This window comes from Tursiops truncatus, chromosome 13, assembly GCF_011762595.2.
Source record: "Tursiops truncatus isolate mTurTru1 chromosome 13, mTurTru1.mat.Y, whole genome shotgun sequence".
In the NCBI taxonomy this organism is placed as follows: domain Eukaryota; kingdom Metazoa; phylum Chordata; class Mammalia; order Artiodactyla; family Delphinidae; genus Tursiops; species Tursiops truncatus.
The window spans coordinates 10,813,103-10,840,610 of NC_047046.1; the positions used below are offsets into that span (position 1 = coordinate 10,813,103).

General features: G+C 44.2%; 1 protein-coding gene across 3 annotated transcripts in view; it reads right to left on the minus strand.

Moving 5' to 3' along the window:
- SUDS3 (SDS3 homolog, SIN3A corepressor complex component) overlaps positions 1–27,508 on the minus strand; it is a 152,878-nt gene that overhangs the window by 85,080 nt on the left and 40,290 nt on the right. The window contains exons 13-14 of one of the 3 annotated variants that reach the window (XR_012325174.1): positions 24,614–24,727; positions 22,375–23,942 (exon numbers count right to left, since the gene is read on the minus strand). The exons of the other annotated variants lie outside the window; for them this stretch is intronic. The gene's annotated coding sequence lies outside the window, so the exon portion shown is untranslated. The remainder of the gene's footprint in view (positions 1–22,374; positions 23,943–24,613; positions 24,728–27,508) is intronic. 3 annotated transcript variants of the gene reach the window in all.

A 27,508-nucleotide genomic window follows, 5' to 3' on the forward strand; every position in this document is an offset into this window, starting at 1 on the left:
CTAAATGTAACCCCTACCTGCTGTCTCCCTTCCATCCACCGCCCACCCCTGACACATTCCGTGCTCTAGACACATCAATTTCTCAGTGCCCATCCTCGCTCCCTGTGTAGAGAAGCTGACACATACTCCTCCCTGAAAACCCCTGCCCACCATTCCATACCCTGTGAAAATGTAACCACTTCTCCCAAACCTTCCTTGACTCTCCTGTGTTTCCACCTTGACCCCACCTCTCCCTCTGGCGGCTGTTCTTTGTAGGTCCCTGCTCTTCACCCAAGCTTCTTGAAGAAGGCATCTATCGTCATTGTTTCCTCAACCCTTCCTCCCTGATCACGCCATTGGAGGCTAGCTTCTCCATCCTCCACTCCACTAGAACTGGTTTGACCAAAGCACTAATTACATCCATGTCATCCTCTCACATAACACTCTGTTCTTTTTCTTCCAACCCCTATTCCCATTTGAAATTATATATTCATTCATGGTTTTGCTTCTAGAATTGAAGTGCCATGAATTCAAAGCTAAATCCATGTTGCTAAATCCAATGGACACTTTTGACCTTTATCTTGACCTGACTTCTCCACAGAATTTGATACTGTGTATACCACTCCTTTCTTTTTTACCATTTTACTTTGAAATTTTTCTATAGAAAACTATACAGAGCGCTTCCCTGGTGGTACAGTGGTTGAGAGTCCGCCTGCCGATGCAGGGGACACGAGTTCGTGCCCCAGTCCGGGAAGATCCCACATGCAGCAGAGCGGCTGGGTCCGTGAGCCATGGCCGCTGAACCTGCGCGTCCAGAGCCTGTGCTCCGCAACGGGAGAGGCCACAACAGTGAGAGGCCAGTGTACCGCAAAAAAAAAAACAAAAAAACTATACAGAAATTGTAAGAATCGTACAGTAAATACCCACATCTCCTTCATCCAGATTCACCAATTAATATTTTTTCACCTTATATGTTTATCCTTTGTTTTTCTGAACTATGGAAGAGTAAGTTGCAGGCATTACAACCCTTCACTCTCAAATACCTCAGCACGTTTCCTAAGAACAAACATTTTCTGCCTTAGCCCATCTGGCCTTCTATATATATATATATATGTATGTATATATAACAGAATACAACAGACTCAGTGGCTTATAAACAACAGTATTTATTTCTAGCAGCTCTGGAGCTCGGAAGTCCAAGGTCAAGGTGCCGGCAGATTCAGTGTCTGGTGAGGACCCACTTCCTGGTTCATAGACAGTCATCTTCTCTCTGTGTCCTCACATGATAGAAGGGGCAAGGGAGCTCTCTGGGGTCTCTTTTATAATGACACTAATCCCATTCATGAAGGCCCCACCTCCAAATATCATCACACCAGGGGTTAGGATCTAAAATGTGAATTTTGGGGGGGCACATTGTTTATAGCCAACTCTTATCTAACAGCTTATTTTAAAATTTTGTAAGGTGTTCCTATAATGTCCTTTTTATTTATTTATTTATTTTTATTTTCGGCTGTGTTGGGTCTTCGCTGCTGCACACAGGCTTTCTCTAGTAGCAGCGAGCGGGGGCCACTCTTCACTGCGGTGCTCAGGCTTCTCATTGCGGAGGCTTCTCCTTGTGGAGCACAGGCTCTAGGCACGCGGGCTCCGTAGTTGTGGCTCACAGGCTCTAGAGTGCAGGCTCAGTAGTTGTAGCACGTGGGTTTAGTTGCTCCTCGGCATGTGGGATCTTCCTGGACCAGGGCTCGAACCCGTGTCCCCTGCATTGGCAGGCGGACTCTCAAGCACTGTGCCACCAGGGAAGCCCCTATGATGTCTTTTATAGTGATTTTATTCTGATCTAAGATCAAATCAAGAATCATACATTGCATTTGGTTGTCATGTCTCCTCAGTCTCCTTTTATCTAGAACAGTTCCTTAGTCTTTCAAGATATAAATATTTTTGAAGAATACAGCCCAGTTGTTTTGCAGAACGTCCCTCAATTTGGGTTTGTCTGATGCTTTCTCATGATTAGATTCCGGATATGCAGGGATATTATTACAGAAGAGACGTGGTACCCTTCTTGGGGCATGGTATCACGAGACATGTGATACTGGTTTATCCCATCATCAGTGATGAACCACTCCTTCCTTGAAGTTCTCTCTTCCCTTAGCTTCTGTGGCTTTCCTCCTGCCTCCCTGGTGGATGCTTCTTGGTCTTTTTCGTGGGTTCCTCTTCCTCTGCCAATCCATAATCACTGGCTAGGCAGGTTCCTATCGTAGGAGCCTATTCTAAGCCCTTCACGATTTAAACTCTTCTAGGCAGCTTCCCGTTCTTCTGTAACCTGAATCTAATCTTCGTAACTTCAACTAACACCTCTGCATTGATGGCTCTCAAACTCTCAACTCCCCTTACCCTGGGTCTCTCTCTTAAACTCCAGACCCAGACCTGCCTACTAGACAGCTACACCAGGATGTCAGCACAATGTTCAAGACCGAATACATCATCTTCCCCTGCTCCGAGCCTGCTCCGCTCCCTCCTATGATGAATGGAAACACCCAGAACCCAACATTCAAAAAGGCACTCAGAACTTTTCCAATTTGATGATTCAGAGTCTTCCTTGCTGGACTGTCAGTGTCTTTAAATAAGAACCGTATCTGTCCTATTTGCAACTGGGTCTCTAGAAATGCCTGACACTTGAAAATGGTAGCTATCTCTCATCAGACTCTCAGTGTCCTCATCTCAAAGGCAGAAATAATAATGGATGCCTCACAGGGCTTGGGTGAGGATCAAATAAGGTCATATATGAGCGAGTCCTTTGTAAACACCGTTTATCTCCTGGCTACTCAAAATGTTCATGAATCAGCAGCAGCAGCAGCAGCAGCACTTGGAAGCTGGTTAGAAATAAGCATCCTGGGCTCCACTCCAGGCTTCACCCACCTGCTGATTCAGAATTTGCATATTAATGAGATTCCCAGGTGATTTGTATACACAGTAAAATTTGAGAAGGAATTCTTAATCCCAAGCGAATTACAGACAGAGGCGTCCATGGAATATACACCATTTGTTAACCTCCAGGTTGTGGTCCTTCTCACACAGGAAATCTTTCCTGATCAAATGAGAAAATGTGAGGTGAACTGGCTCAGCATCATGGAAACAGTGGGCTTTCAGAGCCTGCCTCTTGGTGCCTGCTGTCGATCTGACCGTGGGCAAATTGCTTCACCTCTGTAAACCTCAATTTCCTGGTCTCTAACATGGTTTTGAGAGGACCAACCTCCCTGACTGCTGTGATGACTGATGGAGATATTGCACAAGATCACAGACAGAGCATGGCATGTGCTGAATACTCAGCTAATCGTACTTTTTTTTTTTTTTTTTTTTGCGGTACACGGGGCCTCTCACTGCTGTGGCCTCTCCCGTTGCGGAGCACAGGCTCCGGACGCGCAGGCTCAGCAGCCATGGCTCACGGGCCCAGCCGCTTCGTGGCATGTGGGATCTTCCCGGACCGGGGTACGAACCCATGTCCCCTGCATCGGCAGGCGGGCTCTCAACCACTGCGCCACCAGGGAAGCCCCTTGTTTGTTTTTTAAGTAAAGAAACTCACATTCTGACAGCTTTCCATTTGCCATAAATGTGTAAAACCTGAGCTTGTCTCTGGGTTCTGCCTAAGAGAAGAATGGGAATCTCCTTGTTCTACATCCGGAACAAGTAACAATTTTCCCAGAGATCTGGATGGGTGTGCTTTTTTTAACTACCATTTTTTTAAAAATTCCTATTATGTGCCAGACACGAGTTAAATAAAGTGAAACTGTCTGGTCTTTCCATTCCCCATGGTGGTTCCAGGCCTGGAGCACATAAAGTGGGCAGGGGCTCGAGCAGCGGAACAGAAGGAGAAGTAGACAGCCGGCTGGAGGCGCAGATGGCCATGCCAGATTCATCCTGCCGAAGTTTATATCAATCTGGCTGGGGTTTTTCAAGCTTCAAACTTAACAAGCTCGAAATAATAACAATTCCCATAGCTCAGCGCCTTACCTAGATAAAGATGCTTCTCAAATATCAAGGACCTCTTGTACCTAAGATGATTGTGGCTCTTCAAAGTGAAAGACGTGCCAGCTAACAGGCAACATAAAACCACAGACGGACCTTCTCTAAAACCCCTTTGAGATTCTGATGAACACTGTGTTGTGCGACCTCCAAAAAGATAATCAGGCCCTACACACAAAGTTCTGCATACAATTTTGGGGAAGGGAAGGCTGTAGTCCTTGAAAGGAGACTCAAGAACTTTCCACTTAAAACCCCTAGATTTAAGCCACAGTTGCTTCTCTTTGCGCAGATCCTTGTGTATCAGCACACACACACGTGCAAGCATGCGTGCGCGCGCGCACACACACACACTGCTTCGTCAGTCACATCATTCACCTCTTTAGATCCAAAAGCAGAATAAATTAACATTTTCCTGACAGCAAAGTGGAGACATGTTTTGTCTAGAGGTCACGCAGATTAAATCATTAAGTGCCATAATCCACTCCCCAATAAGGCAGAAAGACTGACAAGAAAATGTGGATATAGCCACCTAAGCCCCGGCAGGAACCTGGAAATTCACATCTCAGGTGCGCCCTGACCCATGGAAATGCCCGTACACTTCAGCCTCCCTCCTGGGAAAAGTGCTTCTCTGATCTAACTGACATTGTTCACAGGAAAACACATTTTCCGTGTAATGAGATTTAAAAAAAAGAACACAAAAAACTGTATAGTCAGAATGAGCAGGGCCGCTTGGGAGCCACTAATGATTTCACTTCTCCTTTACTACTGTTTGACTAAGTAAATACTCAAAATAGGTTTTTTTAATCCAATGGTAAGGATTTTGGCTCCAAATCTCAGCAAAAGAGGGTGCAATGGTTAAAAGCAGGGGACCATATGGAACCCGACTACCTCAGTTTGATTGAATACGGTCTCTATCCCTTTCTCTGAGCCTCAGTTTAATCACAAATACAGGGGAGCAATAGGAGCACCTGGACTGTTTTGCGGGGCTCTTTTGAGAGTTAAAGGAGGTGATCTGTGTGAAGACCTTAGCTTAGTACACGGCGAGTACTCAACAGAACCTATACTTCTAGAACGGATGTCTTAGAACTCCACAGACGCTAACCCTAATGGTCAGAGTCCCCACATCCTACCTACTCCTTCCCCTCAAATGTTCCATCACAGGCCACAGCATCTTGGTCACGCATTGCACCAAACAGTACAGAAACTGGCAAAAACTTATGACTTTAACTTATTTGAAGTTTTTTTGTTTACTTTCTTATTGCGGAAAAAAAAATGTATTTGTAACGTAAAGTTTGCTATTTTATGACCAGGTTAGTGACCAGGTTTAAGCGTACAATTCAATGGCATTAATTACATTCTCAATGTTGTACAACCATCACCACTATCTAGTCCCAAACTTTTTCATCACCCCAAATTGAAACTCTGTACACATTAAGCAGTAACTCCCTAGGCCCACCTTCTCCCCAGTCCCTGGTCACCTCTACTGTTTTCTGTCTCTGTGAATTTTCCTATTCTAGATATTTCATGTAAGTGGAATCACACTTGTCCTTCTGTGTCTGGCTTACTTCACCTAGCATAGTGTTGTAAAGGTTCACCCATACTGTAGCATGTAGCAGAACTTCATTCTTTTTACAGCTGAATGACATTCCCGTTGTATGCAAAGACCACATTTTACTTATCCATTCGTCTGCCAGTGGACACTTGGGTTGCTTCCATTTTTTAGTTATTGTGAAAAATGCTGCTATGAACATTAGTGTACAAATATCTGTTTGAGTTCCTGCTTTCAATTCTTTGGGGTATACATTTAGGAATTGAGTTTAGGATTGCTGGATCATACGGTAATTCTATACTTAACTTTTTAAAGAGACACAGAACTGTCTTCCACAGAGGCTGCACCATTTTACGTTCCTAGCAGCAATGCACAAGGGGTCCAGTTTCTCCACATCCTCCTCATCTCCTGTCATTTTCTGTAATTCATTTGTTTTTGTTTTTTCTTATAAATTTACTTTTTTATTTATTTATTTTTGGCTGTGTTGGGTCTGTTGCTGCGCGTGGGTTTTCTCTAGTTGCAGCAAGCAGGATCTGCTCTTGGTTGTAGTGCGCAGGCTTCTCATTGCGGTGGCTTCTCTTGTTGTGGAGCACGGGCTCTACGTGCGCAGGCTTCAGTAGTTGTGGCTCGCGGGCTCAGTAGTTGTGGCTCGCGGGCTCAGCAGTTGTGGCTCGCGGGCTCTAGCGCACAGGCTTAGTAGCTGTGGCACACGGGCTTAGTTGCTCCGCAGCATGTGGGATCTTCCTGGACCGGGGCTCTAACCCGCGTCCCCTGCATTGGCAGGTGGATTCTTAACCACTGCGCCACCAAGGAGGCCCCTCATTTGATTTTAATCATACCTCAAGACTGTCTCACAATACAGCAAACTTACTGTCCTAAAATAATTGAGACGTGAGTAATTCTGGTTTAGAAGTTCTCATCTAGGGACATTTTTTCCACCCAAGGAACATTGGACAACGTCTGGAAACATTTTCAGTTGTCACGACCAGGCACAGAGTGCTACTGGCATCTCGTGGGTAGAGCCCTGGGGTGCTGCTAAGCGTCCTAGATGCACACAGCAGCCCCCACAACAAAGAATTATGGCCCAAAATATCTATAGCACCGAGGCTGAGACATCTTGTTCTAGTTTAAAAGTTAGCCTTCAAGCCAGTCTTCAAACTAGGTTCTGCAGAGGCACAGGATTCCAGAGGAAACTTGGGTCCTGTCATAAGGGGAAATACTGGAGTCCAAGTGGGCAAGGTTTCAGCACTCCACCCCCATTTCAAGGGCAACTCCTCATACAATTATTTTACATACGGGTCTTCCCTGTAAGATTCCAAAGTTCTCACTTCTCTTTTCTACTTACAAAACAGTTATTCAGGGACTTCCCTGGTGGGCCGGTGGTTAGGACTTGGTGCTCTCACTGCCATGGCCCAGGGTTCAATCCCTGGTCAGGGAACTAAGAGCCTGCAAGCCTCATGGCTCGGCCAAAAATAAATAAAAATTAAAAACAAATTTTAAAAACACAGTTATTCCAATCAACTTGCTTTTGGCTGCTAGTAAGAGAATGCCAAATGAAAAAATAATGACATCTCAAATTTTTAAGTCTGGTAATAATGAGGTTTAGTAGTTCAATGATACCACCAAGGACACAGGCTTCTTCCATCTCCTTGCGTTATCACCCTTAATACTCTGGTTCCTATCCTCAGACTTGTCTCTTCATGGCCTCAAGCTGACAGCTTCAGATCCAGTCATCACATCCTTGCAGAGCCATGTACAAAGGCAGGAAAGGACAGTTTACTTCTTTGTACCCAAGAGGAAAATCTATCCCAGAATTCAGGCAGGAAACTTCCCTCCCTTCACCAGGTTTGCGTCACCTACTCATGCCTAAAGCAATCATCCACCAGGAGAATAAAATCACTATCTCAAGTCTAGGCTCGTCAAAGTTTACCCCCTAAGGCTGGGGAGGGACCACCTTCCCTCAGCTCATGGGAGGGTGAAAATCCAAACAACAGGAGATGTTGGAGGTACTAACTAATCTGTAGGTTGTTTCATTGGTGCTTTAAGCTAGTTTACTTGTCATTTGGTTTCAGATGCAAATAACAAAAACCTGGGTTTTTTTGTTTTGTTTTGTTTAAAAAGAAGGGAATATCCAGCTCATAGAACTGAAAAATCCAGGGACAGACTTTGGGTACACATAGATATTGGTGGTCAAATGCCACCACCAAAACTTGGCAATGCTTTCTCCAGCTCTCAGTTCTGCTTTCTTCTGTATTGGCTTCATTCTCAGGCTGCCTCTCCCCTGCTGGTGAGAGCAGGACCAAAAAACAAATCCCCAGAATTGAATTTGCATACGCTGTGACTATTCAGGCTTGGACCACATGTTGATCGTTGAACAAATCACTGTGGCTAGGGAAACGGAATGCTCAGATTGGCCATACTCGGATCATATGGTTCCCCGCAGTGGTGGGGAGGGATGTACCATAAGTAGGAAGGGTAATGAATGCTGGGTTTGCAAAATCAATACACATGCATTCCATAGATATATAGGGAGGAAATGTATTTTTTACCTCTAGGTAATCCAGATATTATAAAAATGCATCAGTTTATTCCACAAACATCTACTGAGTACTGTGTACCAGACACAATGCACTGGGGAGGTAAATAAGACAGTCTCTTCCACAAGGAATCTAACCCTCTGCCACTAACCCACTGTGTAACCCTGAATGAGTCCGAAACCTCTCCCATTCTCCTACACAACATATGTAACAAGAAATGGCTGGAGTGCTTGATTTCTGAGTTGATTTCCAATTCTGTGTTCTATTAATTCCACCATTACCTCCCTGCAAACGCCTTTGAATATTTCTTTCTAGATGCTACCAATAAGGCCAATTTGATTTCACTTGCATGGTTTGTTGCCACCACAGAGGAACAAATGAAAGAGGAGCGAAATCAACTCAGAGCCCCCCTGTGACTGAAAGGTTGACCTCAGGCATCCAGAGTTCACTGACTCTTGCAGCCAGACACCTTGCGGGTGACCGAGGTGAGGAAGCCCAGTAGAGAAAGAGGAAGTGAGGAAGCCTAGCCCTGGAGAGGAAGCTCTGAGCTCCCAGCTTCCAGCCCCAACCTGGGTGAGCCACTTCCAAGCCATGTCTGTTAAGGGTGCCTGGTAAAAAGACTCATTGGTACCCTCTGCAGACGGCAAGCTAAAATTCCCAGTGGGGTTAAAGCTGACTCCTTCAGAGCGATTACAGGGCCCTGGAGGTGCTGGCTTCTGTTGATTACTCATGATGCTGGCTTGCAAGGAAATGGTGTCAGGTGCTTGAAATGTTTAGTGACCCTTAAAAGAATACCGTAGCTGAGCCCAAGTGAATTACGTCTGCTCTAACAATCCTTTATTCTTTCTCCAAAGTGATGAGCATGGTAATAAGAGGTAAGAGGCTGACAGCCCTCGCATGAGGAGTTGTGCAGGTTGGGCACTACACGTTAGGGGCACCAGGTACACTGCAGTCTATGGAAGCCTAGGTGAGTGTTGCCCCCAAGAGTGATGCAGTGCTCAACCTGTGTAACCACACAAGTCAGTCCTTAACGCTGACACCAAAATGAAGGAGAAAAGGCTGCCATGGCAGGAATCCAGAGATTTTCAATCAACCAACACATAATTTTTATATTGACTATATACTGAAGTGATATGTATGATACATTGGGTTTGGGAATTCTCTGGCTGTCCAGTGGTTAGGACTTCACGTTTCCACTGCAGGGGGCAAGGGTTTGATCCCTTGTCGGAGAACTAAGTTCCTGCATGCCCTGGGGCATGGCCAAAAAAACCCAAAAAGATATATTGAGTTAAATGAAATATGTTACTAACGTTAATTTCATCTGTTTCTCTTTATGTGGCTACTAGAAAACTTTAAATCACACACGTGGCTTGTATTTGCGGCTTGCGGTATATATATTTCTATTGGACCAGCCTATCTTAGAAGGTCCTCAGCAGGATCGTGCACAGTTGCCCACAGTGGTGAACCAATACCTATCACACCCTCCTCTTTCCTTCCTTTGCTTATCTCACTTTCCTACTCCCTCATTTACACTGGATCACCTCCCAAATAAACTAACTAGACCTGAATCTTGTCTCAAGGCATGCTTCTGGGGTAGACTAATAAAAAACTTACTATGCACAGGGAACCAGGCTAATATCTACCTTTCCTTATATGCAGTTTGCATATAACCAGGCAGAGAGATATAGAAACCAACACAGGAAAGGTTAAATACCAGATTTAAATAACAGAACAAGAGATGTGCATGATTACCTGCCAAGTGAGGAGTACAGAGAGTAAGTGCTAAGAGCCTGAAGGAGAAATGATATTAATATGTAGCGTGGTGGGGAAGGAGAGTTCTTCTTGGCCACACAAGATCTAAGTGCTGTGAAGTTTGCTGCCAAGAATGGGTCGTGAAATATGAAGTATGAGCAAGGACCTAGACTCAAGGAATGACTCTGGTGTTGAGGGCAATGTGCTGTGTATTTTGTGGGGAGTTCACTTTGAAATGCATTGTGTATGCGTGAGTGTGTGTGCATGTGTACAGTGGGAGTCGGGGAGGATGCTAGATCTGATTCCCTTATTTCACTCATTCCGCTTGTGAACAAAGTTGGCAAGGGGAAGTAATGCAGCCTATTTCAGAAAGCCCAAACAAAACACACTTTCCACAAAAGGATCAAATGCTCCACACCTTTCCCATTAGCACCTTGCTTTTTTGTGACTGAGATGAGCAATTGTAAATGTCACCATAGGAGGGGCAAGCTTTCATTACTGACCATTCACTATGTGCCAGACATTGTTGAAAGAAAAGTGCAGAAAGCAAAGAGCAAATGCTATGTAGCCTTCAGGAAGAAGAAATAACCCCCTGCCAGCATTCAGGCCTTTAAAATAAGCAGTAAATAAACCTTAAAAAGGTACATAAATAATTAAAATGTCCTGAAGACTCTAGTTTTGATAGTTACCCATTCTCTTATTTGCTGTTCCCCTTTATAGGAGTTACAAGTATTTAAAAAATAAGAGTCCAGAGTTAGATGGAAATTTTAAGAGTGGGTGCTAGATACAGTATTTCCCCTGCAGAACAAACTCACCCCAAAGACTTGGGAGGGTGCTGTCCAAGGTACCAGCTGACCTCTCAGCGAGCCTAGCTAGGATTTGAACATAATTATGAATTCCCCCATAACTCTACGGAGGCAACATTTTGCCCTCAGTAAGTGGGCATCACAGTCCACAATTATATATGTACGTGTGTACTAAAGACAGCTTTTCTTTCACATATTCTTATTTTAAATGTCTTGATTTAAAGATAAGTTCCTTTAAAATGCATAAAATTAGGGAGTTAAGGTTTTCTATCAATTCAGTTCAAATGGTTGTAAAGTGTGCTTCATCTCGTAGATGATGTTCTTCCTTACACCCAGCTGAAAATCTCTCCTGCTTAGATGTGGAAGTTACAAATTCAACTGTCTACAAGGATCAGAGGGCAGAGTAAATGACTGAAATGGAACGTTTTAAATAGTAACTGACACAGCTTCAGTGTTGGGGAGATAATAGGCATGGTGGGGACTGGTTACCAAGAGAGTGTGTGCTGTCTAATGGGAGAAGCTTCTACTCAACTCCAGCCATTGTGTCCACGTAGGACAACAAACTCAGTCACAAAGTTAGCTAACTACTCAGGAGGCGCTCAAAAATCTCTCAATTAGGGCTTCCCTGGTGGCACAGTGGTTGGGAGTCTGCCTGCCGATGCAGGGGACGCGGGATCGTGCCCCGGTCCGGGAAGATCCCACATGTCGCGGAGCTGCTGGGCCCGTGAGCCATGGCCGCTGGGCCTGCGCGTCCGGAGCCTGTGCTCCGCAACGGGAGAGGCCACGGCAGTAAGAGGCCCACGTATCGTAAAATAAAATAAAATAAAAATCTCTCAATCAAAAAAAAGAATGTTTAATTCAATTTCTTACAATTCACTGTGTAAGCCAAAGAGAGCACCTGTGGGTTGGAGCTTACCCACAGGCTTCTGCTTTGCAATCTCCATTCAAGGCAAGTTCTCTTGCTTGAAATCTCATATACTCAGAAAATTGGAAGATGTAAAAACAGGTATTTTTCTTCCCTATTCCAAAGATGGAGATTGAGGTAAAAAACATCTTGGAGTAATAGACAGGAGCCAGCACCTCCACGGCCCACCAATTACCCTGAGGGAGTCAGCTCCACGCCCACTGCTAATTTTAGTTTGCAACCGCAGAGGGTACCAATGAGTCTTTTTTTTTTAAATACTCTTCTCCACCTAAGCACTTTATTATTTTTTAAAATTTATTTATTTTTGGCTGCGTTGGGTCTTTGTTGCTGCGCGCGGGCTTTTCTCTAGTTGCGGTGAGCAGGGGCTACTCTTTGTTGCGGTACGCAGGTTTCTCACTGCAATGGCTTCTCTTGTTGCGGAACACAGGTTCTAGGTGCACAGGCTTCAGTAGTTGTGGCACACAGGCTCAGGAGTTGTGGCTTGCGGGCTCTAGAGTGCAGGCTCAGTAGTTGTGGAGCACAGGCTTAGTTGGTCCGTGGCATGCCGGATCTTCCCGGACCAGAGCTCGAACCTGTGTCCCCTGCATTGGCAGGCGGATTCCCCTGCGTTGACAGGCGGATTCCCATCCACTGCACCACCAGGGAAGCCCACCGAGTCTTTCTGCCAAATATTTTTGGCTCTGTGGGCCAGACATTCTCTGTCACAACTAATCAGCTCTGCCCTTTTAATGCGAAAGCAGTCTTGGAGTTGTGTAAATTTATGGGTGTGGCTATGTTCCAATAAAACTTTATTCACAAAACAGGGGGCGGGCTGGATTTGGTCCGTGGCTCATGGTTTGCTGACCCGTGGTTTAGAATAAAAAGATGATGATGTGTAACAGGAAAAAGTAATCTACTCAGTTCAAGAAACTGACTGCATAAACACAAACTCCTGGTATTTAAATCAAAACCCAGGACAAACATGGGAGGTGAGATACCAAAAGGACAAGTAAAACTGCTAAAGTGATTTTAGGCCACAAAGCCAAAATTCTACTCTAGTGTGTTCTTTATGGATCATGCCTAGATCAGTTCTGGATAAAGTAATGTGAACAGGAGCACGTTCAACTGAGATTGGTGATAAAAGACCCAACCAGAAACGGCTTTTGTGTTTCATCTGGTGTGCCTGCCACCTCACCCTCACCCCACCCCCAATCCATTGCTGGTGGCCACTGCATGGAAAAGGATCATGAGACTTCACATGTGGACCTAGAGAGAACGAGGGCCATACTGATTAGTAATGTCTGTCATGGGTACAAAAGGGGAGAACAATGATGCGTGTGCCACATAACTGCCGTCTGTAAAACCGTATCTCATGAGGAAGGATAGGGAGTCGATAAATGGACTTTGTTGCCCCAAGTAAGTTGCATAACCCAAAATATAATTATCTTCAAACGGAAAAAACACTACTACACTTTCTAAATATTAATCTGATCTTGCTAATGATGAGCATGACTTACCCAAAATAGTTTATTACAGCAGGCAGTAGGAGGCCGGGCTAGATCACCTCTGAATATTCTTCTCAGCCCTGCATAGGACTCTGATTTTTTTCAAGATGCCTCATTGTACTATCCCAGCTGTATTCCAGGTGGCTTAGTCTTCCCAGAAGCTTTGCTTTGAAGACGTCATGAATATTTAAACAAACTTCAGGCTAAACATTTTTCACGCTTCTCATTTCATCCACAGTCCAAAGCTGGGTTTCGTTTGGCAAGAAGGCTCATTTTTGAGATGTGTGTATGTGCACATATATGCGTATACACCCACTGGCACTGTGTTATATACACATACTCGGACCTCCAAGGTACATGTATGTAAATTCCTCCTCTTATACCTTTTTTTTTTAATACATTTATTTATTTTTGGCTGCATTGGGTCTTCGTTGCTGCGCGCAGGCTTTCTCTAGTTGTGGAGAGCGGGGACTACTCTTCGTTGCAGTGTATGGGCTCTAGGCGTGTAGGTTTCAGTAGTTGCAGCTCGCGGGCTCTAGAGCGCAGACTCAGTAGTTGTGGCGCACGGTCTTAGCTGCTCCGCAGCATGTGGGCTCTTCCCAGACCAGGGATCGAACCCATGTCCCCTGCATTGGCAGATGGATTCTTAACCACTGCGCCACCAGGGAAGGCCCCTCCTCTTAAATCTTGACACTCAGCTCTGAAGTTAAAGTCTGCAGTTAAAGGCCACTGACTGTCTTCAGGCAAACCAGCAGGTATGCAGTTAAGTATGGACAGACTGATTACTTGGAAATGACCTGCTAATGTTCCCACTGCAGTTATTCATTGACTGTGACTTCAGAACCACAGTGACAGTGAGAAAGCCAATGTCCCTTTCATTGTCTTGATGGGTAAGAGTCTCAATGAGTCACAGAAGGTCCCAGAGAGAGGTGGGAGCAGGTAAGGCCTGAAGGGCTGAGGTAAAGAGGGTTGGTTAAATACACATATCTTTTTTTCTCTTTTCCATGAAATCCCATGAAGACAACTACAGAGGTGTTTTGTTGTTGTTGTTTTAGGGTTTACACCCACCAGAACTGAGAGAACAGGCAAGGAAAAAAACAAATTGCAGAAGCTGAATGCAGATGAAAAAAACAGAACAAAATCTTAAGCCAGCAGTTGATAAAGCAGAGGAACATGGATTAGCAGCACCTAATCAGAAAGGAAGATACCCCTAGAAATGAAGGTGAAGGCAGTGGGAACGGTTGAAATTCAGTTTAAGAAGCTCTGAGTTCCCGAGATCTGTCTCCCTACTTCATACAGCAAGATTGCCAAGATCCCAACCTGGCAAGAGACCAGAGATTTCTCCTCTAGAGAAGATAAAACTAAAGGTCTCTGGACGAAAGGACTCCAGAACCACGTCCTACATTAAAAAAAAAAAAAAAAAAAAAGAGGGAATAAAAAATTAGAAAACAAAAATAGCTCTTAGTAAAAATATTTTTTGTTTTAATGAAAGAGCAGAAGTTAAACTCAATAGAAAGGTTGGAAAATAAAGTTAAGGAAATCACCCAGAATAGAAGGTAAAAAGATAAAGAAAAATAGGAAAGAAATGTAAATTTAAAGACTGTTATAGGAAGTCTACTATCCAAGTAACAGGAATCACTGAATGCAAGAACAGAAAAAATGGAGGGGAGGAAATCATGCATTATATTATTTACCTATTGCTGCATAAAAAAAATTACCCCAACCACACAGAAACTTATAACAAACATTTATTCTCTTAGCTAGTTTCTGAAGGTCAGGAATCTAGGAGCAGCTTAGTGCGGTAGTTCTGGCTCAGGGTCTCCTCAGAGGTTGCAGTCAAGCTGTCAGCGAGGGCTGCTGTCTCATCTGATGGCTGGACTGGGGCTAGAGGATTCTTTCCAAAGTGACTCACTCACATGGCTGTTGGCAGAAGCCTCAGTTGCTAGCTGGCTATTGGCAGGAGGCCTCAGTTCTTTACCACACGGAACTCCCCATAAGGCTTCTTCACATGGTAGCTGGCTTCCCCCAAAGCAAGTGATCCAAGAGAAAGAGAGAGCATGGCCAAATGGAAGTCATGGTGCCTTTTATAGCCCAATTTCAGAAGTGAATTATTATTATTTCCACTGTGTGCTATTGGTCACAGAGACCAATCCTGGTCCAATAATGAGAGTGAACTGTACAAGGTATGACTATCAGGAGGCGAGGACCATTGGGGCCATCTTGGAGGCTGCCTATCACATCCATGAAATAGGTATGTAGTATGTGTATATTTATGTATATGTGTATTTCAATTCTCAGAATATGAGGACCTAAGTTTCCAGAATTGAAAAAGCCAACTAACTTAGCACAATGGGCCCACACCACAGCCTACTGTCAGGAACTTTCAAAACACCAAGGAGGGACTTCCCTAGTGGTGCAGTTATTAAGAATCTGCCTGCCAATGCAGGGGACACAGGCTCAAGCCCTGGTCTGGGAAGATCCCACACACCGTGGAGCAACTAAGCCCGTGTGCCACAACTACTGAGCCTGCGCTCTAGAGCTGGTGAGCCACAACTAATGAGCCCACACGCCACAACTACTGAAGCCCATGTGCCCTAGAGCCTGTGCTCTGCAACAAAAAGCCATCACAATGAGAAGCCAGAGCACCGCAACAAAGAGTAGCCCCCGCTCGCTGCAACAAGAGAAAGCCCGCACACAGCAACAAAGACCCAACACAGCCAAAAATAAATAAATAAATAAAAGAAGAAGATACACAAATGGCCAACAGGCACATGAAAATCTGCTCAACAACACTTATCATCAGGAAATAAAAATCAAAACCACGAAATATTACCTCACACCTATAAAATGGTTATTAGCACAAAGACAAGAGTTAACAAGTGCTGGCCAGGATATGGAGAAAAGGGAACCCTTGTGCAGTGTTGATGGGAATGTAAATTTGTGCAGCCACTATGGAAAACAGTATGGAGGTTCCTCAAAAAAATTAAAAATAGAACTACCATATGATCCAGTGATCTCACTCCTGGGTATATATCCAAAGAAGATGAAATCATTATCTCAAAGAGATATCTGCACCCCACCTTGTTCACTGAAGAATTACAAGAGCCAAGACATGAGAAAAACCTGTGTTCATTGACAGATGAATGGATAAAGAAAATGTGGTACAGGGAAGTCCCTGGCAGTCCAGTGGTTAGGACTCCACGCTTTCACTGCCATGGGCCTGGGCTTGATCCCTAGTCAGGGAACCAAGATCCCGTAAGCCACATAGCACAGCCATAAAAAAAAAAAAAAAAAAAAGTAAAGTAAAACAAGAAAGAAAATGTGGTATATATACAAAATGGAATATTATTCAGCCATAAAAAAGAAAATCCTACCATTTGCAACAATATGAATGAAACTTGAGGGCATTATGTAAGTGAAATAAGTCAGACAAAGAAAAATGCTGTATGATATCACTTACATGTGGAATCTAAAAAAGATGAACTCATAGAGTAGACAGGTGGTTGCCAGAGGCAGGGCCTAGGAGGTGGGGGAAATGGGCGAAGGTGGTCAGAGGTACAAACCTCCAGTTTATTTTGTAAAGCCTGGGGATGTAATGGACAGCAGGGTAACTATAGTTAACAATACTGCACTGTACGCTTAGAAGGTGCTAAGATCATAAATCTTAAAAGTTCTCACCACGCACACACACACACACACACATAGAATGGTAACTAATAAGATGATGGATATGTTAACTAGCCTTATTGGTAATCACATCACAATACACAAATATATCAAATCATGTTGGACACCTTAAACTTGTACACAATGTCATATATCAATTATATCATGATAAAGCTGGGGAAAAAAGTCAAATAATCAGTAATCACAATGGCTTCAGACTTCTCAAGGGCAACATTGGAAGCTAGAAAGCAATCAACAGTGCCTTCAAATTCTTGAAGGAAAATGATTTCCAAGCCAGAATTAAACCCTCCAGAATGGAAAACATCGGAAAAGAAACAACCAAATTTCAGAAGCTGAAAAGTAAATTAAAAAAAAAAATCCTGAATTTTAAAACTTGACACTGAAGAACTTGAAAATAATGAATTAGCAGCACAGGGAACCTCTAGAAATGGAGGTTAAGGGAGGGAGGGGCTGTTTGAAATATGGTTAAGTGCTAAGTACTTAGCAGGCCTTTTCAGTTCTCGAAATATATAGGCCTAAATTCTGGGCATGAAAAACGTAGTTATACCAGCCAAAGCATCAATGAAGAGAACAGAATAAAAGTGTTCTGAATCACGCTTGGTAAGTTACTGCAAGATGCGTTTTACCCAAATCGGGGAGGAAGCAGAGAAATAGGAAGACAAGAGAAACAAGAAATGGGAGATCCAAACCCAAAGAGAGGTAATGGGGAGCTCCAGGATGGTGGTGAAGCGGGACCCGAGGGACCACTGTGTGCCAGGCTGCAGGGCAACCAGTCCAGAGTGGAGGTCAGAGGTCCCCAGGGAGGATGCTTTTTGAGAGTGATGAAATGGATGGAATACCTGGCGCATCTCAATGTATTGGGAGGAACTGAGACACTCAGTCAAGGCTTTGAGGTCGAATTTACAATAGTGCACAGAAAAGCAAGCAAACACAAAACTGTTTTAAAGAGCAAGATAATTATTGACTCCTGGGGAGAACACTGTCCAGGAAAGAAAAAGCAGTCATAGTTTACAACATGACTCAGCTCTGACTAGCATTTATATAGTCATATTATTATAAACACTGAATACTGACCTAATCAAGATTATGAAAGAACTATATTCTGGGGGAGTAGGGGATGGCTTCCACAGTGGGAATTTAATAGAGAATGCCTAGAACAGAAATATCTAGCATTGGTAACAAGGAGACACAGATAGAAGTTAAATACAAAAATAATCAGCTGGTTGATTCTGGGAGGGGAAATGAAGGAGAAAACAGGGAACTACTGTGTTTTGTGGCCAACTTTGTAGAATCCTTTGACTTTCTAAACTGCACGTGCATTACTTTGATCTTTGAAAGAGATTAATATGCTGCAATGAGAAATCAGGCAATAGGCAACCATTCATTCATTCAATAAGCATTTAATGTGTGCCTACAGTATACCAGTCCCTGGGAATTTGGAGGAAAAACAAAAAATGATCTAGGCCCTTTCCTCCCTGGCTCACAGTCCATTGGGTTTCTCAGCACAGCCAGAGGGGCAACAATTCAAACTCTCCTGTAGTGAGGCGTTAATATGGTGAAGGAAAGAGGCGTGGACACCTGCTTGTTTTGAATTTCAAGGTCTGTGGCTAGCGGTTTCTGTTGGCTTGCCTTGGGCAAGGTTGCTGTGGGCTTAGCCTCAAGTCATGATGGGACCCAAGCAGGTGGGGCAGATGACAACTGAAGTAATAATGATCCCTAACATGGGCAGTCGGCAATGTGGGATACATTTTCTAAAGCATTAGGGCAACCGAAGGTTTGTTTCAAGCATGAGGGTCATTGGCTGGCTGCTTTGTTTGCATGACCTAATTTAATCCTCACACTAAACTTCTGAGGTGGCTACTATTAATATCTCCACCTTCTAGATAAGGAAATTGGAGCCCAGAGAGGTTATGTGACCTGCCTAAGGTCACACAGCTCATAAGCAGCAGTGCTAAACCTCAAACCCAAGTCTTGAGTCTATGCCCTTCCGCCTTAAGACTGGGATTTTTCTCAGTCATTGGATTAAGAGCTGCAAGACCTGAATTCTAGCTCCTGCTCTACCAATAATCGGCTGTGTGATCTTAGGCAAGTCCCTTCCCTTCTCAATGTCTGTTTCCAGGTGTGAAAAACGAGGGGGTTGACTCAGATGACATCTAAGCATCCTCTATACTTTGGCAGTCTGTGTTAGCAATAGGGAAAGCCAATGGGAAAACGAAACACATGAATGGGGTGCAGAGGTGAACACACTTTTCTCCTCTGAGCCTCAACTGCCTCATCTGTAAAATTAGAGAATCATTAAGACACACCTCTCATGGTTGTTGAGTGTATTAAATAAGACAGCGTATGGAAAGTACTTAGCACTTGCCTGGGCACAGAGTAAGGGCTCAACCAACACGAGCCCTTATTCATTCCTACTACTCATATGCTTACAGGGCTCCACCACACTTGGATTCCTGAAAGTTTCCACTTCTGGTAAGGTCAAAGTACCATGTTTGTGGGAAGAAGGGGGGATCAAATCACAAGAAAAGGGAGTCAAACAAAATTACTGTCTGACAGGAACGTGTGCTGTTGCCCTTGATTGGTTTTGCATACGAGTTAGTTTACCAATACTTTCAGGAGCATGTAAGTGTGAAATTGGAAAGCGTCACCGCAGGACTGCCACAAGCCACTGCACTGGCGATATAAAAGGGGAGGCGAGGGGAATACGCTGGGCCAGGGAGAGGGAGAAAACTAGAGAGACAGAAAGGATAGGAAGGTGAGCCCCAGGTGTGGAAGGACAAAAAGACACAGGGCTGGGGAGCAAACTGGCTTTAAAGTTCAAAGCACATTCATCCAGATTGACTGTTTAACACATACTTCTTTGAGTTTTTAAACATGTCCCCACTGTCCCACCTCTGTGATTTCCCTCAAACCATTTCCTCTATATTATTTCCTATTCCCAGCCACGGACACTGCTCAAGGCCAGCCTAGCTTTCAGGCCAAGCTCCAATTTTCTTTTCTTTCAGAAGAAATTACAAAGCGTTCATGGTTAATAAGAATACAGACTCTGGGTCAGTGAGACCTGCTTTGGAATTGAGTTGGTTGAACTTGAGGAGAGTTCCTTCACCTCTCAAAACCTCAGCTTCCCAATCTGTAAAATGTAGATACATAGTAACAACCTCACAGGATTACAATGAATAATAAATGATGGTGTACATGAAGCCTTAACCATATGCTCAATAAATGTCAGCTGCTGTTATTTTCTCCATCACCCACACTCCTGTCCATTCCCCACACCTATTACATTGAACTAGAATTACTGACAACCATGGAACCGTGCTTCTGTCTCTGAATCCCCAAAAAAAGCCTAGTACGCTAGGTAACATGCAACAGATGCTGCATAATAAATATCTGAATTGAATGCAATGACTATCACATTCTCAAGCTCATGATTATTGACTGTTTCAAGTAAAAGAAAAAACATCCCAAGTAATTGGCTACAGGTGACCAAATGATCATGGCAGGGTTCCCAATCTTGTCTGGGATAAGAATGAACCTCTCCAGGAAACCATTCTGTGGCAGGGACCCTTGGGCTCCCATAATAATGAAAACAAGAACAATTAACAACTAACATGTATTGAGGACTTACTATGTCCCAAACACTACCTCTAAGGTTTACCCAAAATAAATCAGTTAATCCTCAAAGGAACTCCAGGGGCAATTCTCACCCCCACTTTACAGAGGAAACTGAGTGACCAGCTGCCCCAGTTTGCCAGTATCTGAGGGGGTTCCTCAGACTTTCAGAGCTAAACCCAGAAAAGTCCCAAGCACGCTGGGACGAGTGTGCCCTAACACTGAAGCATACAGATATTAAGTAAATGTCCCAAGGTCAATGAGTGGTCAAATCAGGATGACAAACCCAGGAGCCCCATCACCTCTACTGCAGGCACAGACAAAGGCAAAAATGAACCCACTGAGACAAATTAGCCAGGTCATCAAGTGGGCTGTCCACCAGGCTTCCGAGCACAGAGTCTGACGCAAGTAAGTACTCAAATAATTGTCCCAACCGTGTTCTAACCGTGCACTGCCCAGAGCTACCCATATGACCTTAGGCAAATCATTATCATCTCTGGGCCTCAGATGTTTTCCTCTTCAAAATGAAGGGGTCACACTAAATCAGGATGGCAAATAAATCAGCTCCCTTGCCATGGCAGGCAAAAGTAAATGATTAGGCTACTACTTCCCACTCCACCCAGACATGGGCCTCAGAATCCTTCTCAACCCAACACACTGGGTATTCACAACCCATTTATAGCTGATGCTTAGCATGATCTCTAAAGCCACCAGCTTTATCTTCACAGTCTGTTGGCACTCAACTAGCTTCCCAGGAATTGCTCTGGTCTCTTAGGATTTGGCACTCAGACTAACACCCAAGGATAGGGAGCAGTTGGATGGCAGCAGGATGACAATGGAAGGGCCAGTCTCCATAGACTGGGCACTCCGTGTCCAGTCCTATGCCATGTATACCTCACAGTACAGCACAGTGAACGAGAGCAGGGACTCAAGAGAGACCACTGGGCTCAGTATCCTGGCTCACCATTTACCAGCTGTGTGACCTTGGGCAAATTACCTAATGTTTCTTGATTTCCTCAACTACACAAGGAGGATTATAGTACTACCTACCTCACAGGATTATAAGGATTCAATTAGTTAATACGTGTAAAATGCCTGGCACGTAGTACACAGTAGATGTGTTAATACCAGAATTCTCAAAATCACCCTGTGAGGTGGATATTACTTAACAGATGAGGGAACTGAGATTCAGAGGGATTACGCTGCCCAAGATCACACAACTAGTTAAACAGCAAAGCCAGATTCAAACACTAATTTCTAAGCCTTTGCTCGCCACACTGCATTTCCGTAAACACTCAATGGTGAAATAAGGGATTCCTGATTAGCTGCAGGGCCTTGCCTGTACTCCTGAGGCTGCTGTACTTCCACCCTCAGCACCTGCTTGACCTCCTGACACGGCTCTCCTAGCTGGCTCTTGAATACTGCCTGCTTCAACTCCTGGACCATCCACACCTTCGGCACAGAGAGAGCAGATACCAGAAAACCAGAACACAGACTGCTAAGTCTCCAGCTCCTGGGAAACAGGGGAGAGAATCTTTACAATTCTGATTATTGGTCTTCCCCTATCTGTAAAGCGAATTCTGCTATTTTATAGATTTCTATCTTTCAGGGAATTGAGCAAATGCAGATTAGAGAAAATGTGTAAAGGGATTAAGTACCTTAGGTACCTATGCTGTATCTTATCTACCTCACTCCCCTAGGGGTCCTCCTAAACATATGTATCTCTTTGTCTTAAAAATCATAGCTATTCACAAAAATATTCTGGTTAACACTAAAGTTGCTACAGCTAATATATTTCTTGCCATGCCATTACGTCCAGAAAGAGTGAGCTGGTGCCCACGTTTCTAGTTCATTCCATCTAGTGCCTTTTTTTTTTTGGCAGCACCACGTGTCATGCGCAACCTTAGTTCCCGGACCAGGGATCGAACCTGTGCCCCCTGCAATGGAAGTGCGGTGTCTAAACCACTGGACCGCCAAGGAAGTCCCAATATGCCTCCTTTTTAAAAGCTAGGAAAGTGCTTACCCAAAGATGGGGCTTGGAGAGTCTCTAACACTTGTGAGAGAGACCAGAAATTGGTTCCATTCTTGCTTCTGCCCAGGTTGCTGGCAGGAGCTGAGCAGGCAGCTTGCAGGTGACATAGAACCGTGTGCTCTTCCAGCCGGTGACTCCACAGGATGTGACATGGGAAGGTCCACTGACCTCCAGAGCGCAGTAATGGTACACGACGTCCAGCTCTCAGCGGCTCCTACCTCTCCTCCTCACTTTACAGACGATAGGAAAGGCAGGAAGAAAGTGAGTTGGAAAAATACAGATATGTGCTTCCCTCCAAAGTCTCTCTCGTCGCTTATGAGATAAAGTCAGCTCCATCCAGACCCATTACTCTCCACGTTCTAAACGGTTCCTTCCTTTGTGAAACTGTCATACTTGTGCCTTTTCAAAGGAAACAATCTCTTGGCCAGGGACTTGACTCTCTCAACTCTAATGCCAAGGGAGAACCCCAGAGTTATCCGGCAAGGGGAAGGGTCCCACAAAATAAGAGTGTTTTTACCTCTAAAATTTGCTCTGGATGTGTGTCCAAGAGGTGAGAACAGATAAAAGCAAACTCCCAGGGAAGCACTGGAAGAGAAAGGTGAGAATGCTGAATGTGATTTTAACAGATGAGGTTGGGAAAGGAGAGCAAAGGGTAGTAGGCAGGAAAGCTGGCTCAGATTCCAAAAGATGTGGACTTGGCCACTCAGTGTGTGACCTTGGAAAAGTTACTGAACCATCTTCTGTGACTAACAGAATCTCTTTCCTCCTCCGAAAACTGGTGATAACAGTGTATTCTCTCCAGGGTTGTCATGAGGCTTCAATGAGATGATGCAGGTGAAGGGCAGAGTGCCAAGAACTGGAGCCATTCTTACTAACCAGTCTGCCTCTCTTGGCCCATCATTTGACACTAACACTGTCTGACAGCTAACATTCATGGAGCACTTACTATGACCAGGCACAGTGCTGACCTCTGGGTTTCAAAGGAGAATTAAGTCTTGGCTTGATTATATTTGACGTATAAAGAGTACTCAGTTAAAGGCAGATACTAACGTCGAGGGCAAGCCCCGGTTAACAAACAGGAAGGCAAAATGGTTGACCTGAGTCTGCTTTTTGGCCTCTCCCACTTAGCCACACCCTTTGCTGCCAGCTCTTGCATCCCTGGTCAGCAGTCCCTAGCCTACATCAAGGACTTGGCTCTTCTAGAACAAATATGGAAGGACCCATAGACCTGAAGAGCTTGAAGGCTAAGATGATTAAAACAGAGAAAAGTTGTCGGGCTAGTAGTTACCCTAGCAAGGAGTGGTAACTGGAAGAAAGCCTACGGAGTTCATGGACGCTGGTAACGCTGTCTCTCGGCCTTGATGCTGGTTACATGGATGCTGTTGACGCTGTCTCTTGGTCTAGATGCTGGTTACATGGAGGCTGGTGACTCTGTCTCTTGGTCTAGATGCTGGTTACATGGAGGCTGGTGACTCTGTCTCTTGGTTTAGATGCTGGTTACATGGACGCTGGTGACACTGTCTCTTGGTCTAGATGCTGGTTACGTGCATGTGTTCACACTGAGAAAACAACTTCTACAATTAAGACTTGTGCACTTTTCTGTATGAATGTTATGTTACAATAAAAAATTATTCAGATCGTGACTGCCCCTCTCCATTATGCAAAGCATGAAGCAGCCCTTCCCAATGGGTATTACAAGTACAACTGGGTTGCAAGCACAAGACGTCAGTCCCCAGTGGCAGCAAGCGGTCTTATCATTTTACTCGCTGGGAGCTGTGGAAATACCACGATGTTTGGTGAGACTGGCAAGTCCTACTGTCGAGTACCCAATGAATAGCATCCTCCTCATCAGACCAGTTTACCTTAAGGTTTTTCCTATCTAAGGTCAATTTTATTCACTTTATTTTTTTAATTTTTTGGCTGCATTGGGTCTTCATTGCTATGCGCGGGCTTCTCACTGCAGTGGCTGCTCTTGTTGTGGAGCACGGGCTCAAGATGCACGGGCTTCAGTAGTTGTGGCTCGTGGGCTTAGCTGCTCGGCGGCATGTGGGATCTTCCCGGACCAGGGCTCCAACCCGTGTCTCCCGCATTGGCAGGCAGATTCTTAACCACTGTGCCACCAGGGAAGTCCCTATTTACTCCATTTTTAATCAGATTCTTTTATCCTCTCCAAACAGGAGACAGCTGGCTACATTTAAGGGTCGACACCCCTAGACCGATCTTTACAAACCTGAGAGTCAGTCTTGGACATCACTCCATATCTCACGCTTCATAACGAGCAGATGTCTAGTAGGTCCCTCCCTCTTCCCCAACTTCCTTCCTTCCCAATTGCTGGAGGGAAAACCTAAAATAAATTTCAATCATGTGTCAAGTCAATGGATATAATTTCAGTAAAAATATACAGACTACGTGCTGGTTTTCTCTTTCAAAGTTTATTGTCATTAAAAAAAAAAATAAAACCCTCTACTTGTTACATTCACCTCTCAGAACATTTAATGTACCAGTTAATGATGTTATTGTAAAAAAAGCCCACCAACTGCTTGCAATGGCTCTAAGTTATCATTATTATTTTTTGCCATGTTCTGGTATTATAGTGGTTTAAACTCTTTGGAAAAAAATGGTGCAACATTAAGTAGCAAGATTTCAAATTCCCAGATTAGAAACAATTTTTATATCAGGAGGAATTTTAGTAAAAAATCCAATGATAAAAGGAAATGTTAATAGAAAAACAAAAATACTGTAAAAAATAGGATTCCCCCCACCCAGCCCCAAGTTAGGTTAAAAAAAAAAAAATGGAACCAATCCCACCCACCCCCCCATATTTCTCTTAGAAAAGTCACCCAGTCCTAAACGCAGGGTCTCACACACCAATACAAGTAGCCTGATTTGCAGACCAGCCGCTGGGATCTTACACTGGCCCCAGTCTGAAGGGTTTTTTTCAAAACTTAAGGTAAGTTAGGTAGTTAGACTTCCATAAATACTGGTATCCGAATGAATGAAAACATCCTGACTTTGGTATGGCTACAGAAATCTGGAAACTGTTCAAGAGGACACTGGCTTAGAGAGGGAGTTGAGGGAAGCACACAACAACCCCCAAGTGGAGGTAAAATAAACATTAGGCCACACCCAAAGCAAACACTGTGTGTAATACCTGAGGCTGATGCCTTGAACGAAACACACGCAAAGGTTCTTGATCAGAATCACACACATACAGCTTCTTGAACAGAGTAACACACATACAGGTTCTTGATCAGATTAACACATGTATAGGTTCTTGATTGGAACTGTCTGGACCAAACTTTATCCAAGTTACCACTTGCAGGAAACAGTTTGAATTTGGTAATTTATCCAGTACCCTGGAGTCCAAGAAGAGACAAAGACGTTTTGGAAGAAGAACAGCCACCCGGGCTAAAAGCCAGGCCCCTCTTATTCTAGGAAGCTCAAAGTCTGTTTTTTCCTTCTCTTGTTCGATTTTGCCCATCACAAAAGCACCTCCATCTCCCAACAAGGGGGCTCTTCCACCCCAGGTCACCACAGGCCCCTGTCTGAGGGGAAGAACTGCTGATTTTTCATCCCTGGAGTGATTCAATAAAAAGCAAGTCTTCCGGGATCAGGAATATAATTTACGGTGCTGTGTCTCAAGTGTACTTTACGGTTTCCCTCATTTTCACTAGATCATGATTGTTAAAGGTTGTGAGGATATTGAGAAGTCAGTGGTGGGGCTGCGACCATGCCAAAGTGTGGCCTCAAACATCCTCAAATTTACTGAAAAGGGTAAAGTGCCCGGTCTTCAAATCACCAGTTACTTCATGAAAGCACAAAGGACCCCCCAGACAAGGCAAGAAAACAAGGCAACTTGCTGCTGCATCCATGCAGAAAAGCAGTTATCGATACAATCCTTCCCCCAAAAAACAAACTTTGGTGCAGTGTTAGGAAGACAAGATAATCATTAAAAAAAAAAAAATTAAAAATTAAAATAAACCACCTTCGATGGCAACACACACTAAATATATCTAAATAAATTTCCATCACAGGGCACAAGGGGATAACAAAGAGCTCCCTGATATTATGGGAGGTAACACACACCACAGTGACAATTCGATCAAGAGAGAGCCTCCCTTACAGCAAAGGCCGCCAAGAAGAAACAAAAGGTGAAGCCCCTGTTTACTGTCGATCCGGTTCACTATTGCAAATATCATAATCATGGGGGGCTGGGAGGCAGAGAAGAAACTCAGAACGCCCAGGCAATTTTGATAAACAGCATCATTTGTCCTGTTCTCTAAATGAGACTCCAACACCAGAAAAAAATGAGAGGAAAATTGGATTATAAATGAAAACTAAAATGTATCTGTACAAGTCTTTACTCTGAGTCAGTAGAGTTTGGCCTCTGTTGAAGCCAGGACTCTGGAGAAGGTGATTTACTTGTCATCACAGCTCTACAACTAGCTGTGGGGTGTGTACATCAAGAGACAACACGAAGACAATCACTTGAGACCAAGGGAATTACTTACAAAGATTTCCTAGGATGTATAAGGTGTACTGATTGCCCATAGAGATGCTAATACTTGCTCTAACCCCAAATACTTTAAACATCTTACGGTGGCAACTAGAATACTAGAAACAAAACAAGAAAATCATCAACCAGTGAGTTATTTCTCCCATTATGGGAATGAGGGAAAGGGAGCAGGGCAGGCTGTTTCACCAGGATTCATTAGGGGGAGTGCAGGTTTAGTGGCAGCCAACGGCCTTCCTCGTCTGCAACCTGGGCCAGATCTCCTGGGAGCCCGGAAGTGCCAACAAGGTTCCATGGGTTCGGAATGGCCAGGCACAACACTGGCATCAGCAGTGAGAAGAGTGCAATGTGAGTTACCAGTGAGAGTCTACAGATCACTGATGACTCCACCAACCATCTCACCTCCCCACCGACCACAGACAACCTGGATCACCAGCCGGCGGCAGGTGCCACCTCATCTACTTGGGAGCAGGAGAGAGGAGGGAATTACAAACGAAAGCTTCTGAAAATGACCGCTTCTTGTTCCAGTCTGAGCTAGAACAAATGCGTTTGAATGAACCACTTGCTTTAAACAACATTTAAAATATGGAACCTTCAGCACTTTATGATATG